Source organism: Urocitellus parryii, chromosome 1 (assembly GCF_045843805.1).
Source record: "Urocitellus parryii isolate mUroPar1 chromosome 1, mUroPar1.hap1, whole genome shotgun sequence".
NCBI classification, from domain to species: Eukaryota; Metazoa; Chordata; class Mammalia; order Rodentia; family Sciuridae; genus Urocitellus; species Urocitellus parryii.
In genome coordinates this window covers 251,870,492-251,874,795 of record NC_135531.1, presented here as the reverse complement: position 1 = coordinate 251,874,795, position 4,304 = coordinate 251,870,492, and the positions used below count along the sequence as shown (strand labels likewise).

The 4,304-nt window shown below is 36.4% G+C and overlaps 1 pseudogene; it reads right to left on the bottom strand.

Moving 5' to 3' along the window:
- Positions 1–540: 540 nt before the first annotated feature.
- Positions 541–2,065, bottom strand: LOC144255149 (ADP-ribosylation factor 4 pseudogene; annotated as a pseudogene).
- Between the last annotated feature and the right edge of the window lie 2,239 nt (positions 2,066–4,304).

Sequence of the window (4,304 nt, the reverse complement as noted above, 5' to 3'; positions counted from 1 at the left end):
CCACATTCACGTCATCTCAAGATTACTTATATAGTTGACCCTTGAACAATAAAGGGGTAGCTCCCTTGTTGCAACTGAAAATCCACATATAACTTTTGACTTTCCCCAAACCTAACTACTAACAGCTTGCTGTTATTGGAAGCCTTACCAATAACAAACAGTTAATAAATATTTTGTATATCATGTTTTGTATACAGTGAAAATTACAGGAGAACCATGAGAGATCACTTTTTACTGAAAGGCACAGTGTACTGGATATCATATTACTAACATCCTATGATTTTAAGCAGGTACAATACTTGAGCTTGCTTCAATAGCAGCAGGAGGTGGCTGTGAAATTGTTATAGTAATACAGTATGTACTGCAGTTAATTTTACAGTTATTAAATACTGCATCCTTATGTGTGTTTACATTCCCCTTGACTCAATGGCACAATGTATGTGTATTTGCATAAGTTTTTTTTATATATTTTATCATTTTATTAGGAATAATTTCAAATGGGTTATGAAGAAAACTTATTGTGTTTGCTGAGTTTTCAAAAAAACTCTTAATGAAGACATGTTCATCAATAAACAAAACACCAGCAGAACTATCATATACTGGGCAAAGAGTCAGGCTGATACCAAAAGCAACATGCAACATAAAGAAGATAATAATATAAAGAAAGACAATCTGCTGAGTATTAAAAGCCATCTCAATATGAACTCTTTGCAACCAGCACAGAATTAGCTATCAAATCCAAACCACACCAAGGTTAAGTTTGGCTGATGGAAGCCAGGAGTCAATAATAGGGAAAAAATATTAAGTTCCTCAGTGCAAGAGAGCTGAATAGTGTTTTGGAGCATTTCCCTGGCTGGTACAAGCAGTATTAGAAAATCCTTTTGGCAAGGGATAGAAATAAATACAAATGGAATGCTACATGTTCAAATCAGCAGACTGTCCCAGGAATGATACAGGTATCAGTAAAGTAGCAAGGGGATAACTTTAAAACATTATTTGTTGTGGGCTCAAAAAAACATTCAAAACTGATTTATTTAAAGGTGTCACAATAGCTATGTCCAGGCATTTAGGTTTAAAGGAAGTCAAAATTAAAAAGAGGATACTTTTTTCCCCAAGAATTTCTTCAAAACCAAGCATATTGCTAAAGAGCAACATTATACTTGGTAAACAATAATTGGCAACAAAATAAGTTTAAACGCTGTAATATTCTGCCCAAACCAGTCCCAGATACAGTTTAATAACCAAGATGCAAACTAATTTTGTTGTAACAAGCCTAGACCAATTCTATCAAAATGTGTCCTTGGTTAGATATCCAGTTTCATTAAACGTTTTGAAAGCTCATTTGACAGCCAATCAAGTCCCTCATACAGACCAGTTCCTTGTGTAGCACAAGTGGCTTGAACATACTATGTTCTGTTAGGGAGAGACTGAAGGCCTAATTTATCTGTCATTTCGCTGATAGCCATAGCATTTGGCAAATCCTGTTTGTTTGCAAAAAGCAGCAGCACTGCATCTTGCAGCTCATCTTCCTCAAGCATTTTCTGCAGTACTTGGGCTCCTTCCTGAATTCTTTCACAATCATTGCTATCTACCACAAAAATAAGACCCTGGGTATTCTGGAAGTAATGCCTCCAGAGAGGCCTAATTTTATCTTGACCACCAACATCCCATACTGTGAAACAAATGTTCTTATACTCTACTGTTTCCACATTAAAACCAATGGTAGGAATGGTGGTGACTATCTCCCCTAACTTCAGTTTATACAGAACGGTCGTCTTGCCAGCAGCATCCAATCCAACCATCAAAATAAGCATCTGCTTCTTGCCGAAGAGGCGGGAGAACAGAGAAGAGATGGTGAGGCCCATGGCGGTAGTGGCACTTGCGATGGGCAGAAAAAGGGGTCGGGGCGTCCCTGGGCCTTCTCCTTTCACACTCCCAACAAACTGAGCGCAAGGGAAAAGAAAGACCTGAGGCAGAAAGGGGGCAACAGGGACCGCTCGTTGGCCGGCGTGACAGGTGAAGGTTCTGGACAGGAATTAGCGGGTGGAGGACCAGCTTGGCGACTCTGCATAAGTTTTAATAAGCTAATTGTTTTAGATTTGTATTTTATGGTAGGAAATGGTTTAAAAAACAGGCTATTGGGGGATGGGGATGTGGCTCAAGCTGTAGCACGCTCGCCTGGCATGCATGCCGCCCAGGTTTGATCCTCAGCACCACATACAAACAAAGATGTTGTGTCTGCCGAAAACTAAAAAAAAAATAAATAAATATTTTTTAAAAATAGGCTATTATCTATGTATATCTTATGAATTCAGGACATACTATATATATGTGTGTGTGTGTGTGTGTGTGTGTGTGTGTATTTCTAGACTACACAGTTTTGTTTTTAATTTAAGCCACAAGTCTCAAAAAATAAACATAAAAAACCTGCATATAGGTGGACCCCACAGTTCAAATCCGTTTTGTTCAAGGGTCAAGTGCAACACCTAATATAGTGTAAATGCTATGTAAATAATTGTTATACTGTATTGTTTAGGGTATAATGACAAGGAAAGAAAATGTGTACAAATGCAAGGTTATCATTGTTCTGGTTTTTGGTACTGGAGATTGAAGCCAGGATGGCTCTACCACTGAGTTACTTCTCCAGCTCCCCAACCCACTTTTAAAGACAGTGTTTCCGTAAATTGCTTAAGGCTTTGCTAAATTACTGAGGCTGCCCTGGAACTTGAGATCCTCCTGCCTCAGCCTCTGAATCACTGGGATAACAGGTATGTGCCATCTTGCCTGCCCCGATGCAATTTTTTTCTGAACATTTTCTATCTAAAGTTGGTTGGAGGGCTGATTGTCCACATATTATCAATTACTTTTTCTTTTCTTTTTGGGGATTGAACCCAGGGTGCTTTGGGTATGCTAGATGAACACTACCACTGAACCAATTCTGCCAATTCTTACATCATGCAGTTTTTGTAAGTATAAAAAATTAGTGTGGGGGTTGGGGTTGTGGCCCAGTAGTGGAGAGCTTGCCTAGCATGTTTGCAACACTGGGTTCAATCCCCAGCACCACATAAAAATAAATAAATAAATGTATTGTGTCCATCTGCAACTAAAAATATTTTTTAAAAATAAGTGTAAAAATGTCTTTACTTACGTAAAAGAATGGTTATATATAAACTTAAATGCCATTTATTGGTACTAAATTACCATAAAGATATGTTCAGCTTTATGTGTTTTTGTCTTTAAAATTAATCCAATTTGGGGGGCTAGGGATATAGTTCAGTTGAGTACTTGCCTAGCATGCACAAGGCCCTAGGTTCAATCTCAAGCCCAACCAAAAAAGAAAGAAAAATTTTAATGTATCACTAAACATATTACATATTAATAATGTATAAAAGATCCATTTTTGTATTACATAATTGTATGTGAGCAAAAAGGAACATTAGAAATTACCCTGTTATTCATTCATATAATTGAATTATATTATTCATGTTATTAAAAGAAGCCACAGTCCAGACAGGTTAAGTGCCTGGTGTGAGTGTATATGGCCAATTTATGATGGAGCTAGGAGACATACCTTCAAATAATAAAGACCACAGAGAACTGATCTTGTTAGATACAATCTGATAGAAAATTTGGAAACATGTCAAGCAATCTTATGTACAGTTAAATATAAATAACATGCCTGTGTCTTAGTAATACCTAATTCAATGGTTGTTTCAGGGGGAGGTAATATGGTTTAAAATGTCTCTAATAATTCACATTTTTAAAAAAAAGCCATCTTAGTAATGTTGTGTCTAATTCTACATTTTGAAAAAAATTCTACATTTTGAAAAAAAACAAAATGTAGGGTAGGGAGAACATGTTTAGCTTGCATTAAAGTAGTTACTGTTATGGGAAGATAGCTCTCCATGTCTTCTTGACACTAACCTGTAATGCTAAGTTCCTTGGTAAGATCCAACAGACTGAAAGAAAGTGGAAGATCTTGAAGAAATGAAGCAATTTCTATGATATTCAGCTTCATAGATGATTAATGTAAAACCATACAAAGGGTAGAATAATTTAAATTTCTTAATATCAATTGAGGCTTCATTGGGGAAGTTAAGGAGAGGTTTGCCTCATACTGCAAATGTAAAAATAAAGATCATTATTCTTTCAAGATCTTTGAATGGTTTGGATCCCATTTGTGAAGCCCCATATACCAATTCATCTAAGATTTTTTCTAGTTATCTTATTGAAGTATATGATGGAAGAAAATACTGTTTATGCTAGTGTAAGTATGTTATATATTGGTAGTGAAATGGCAATTC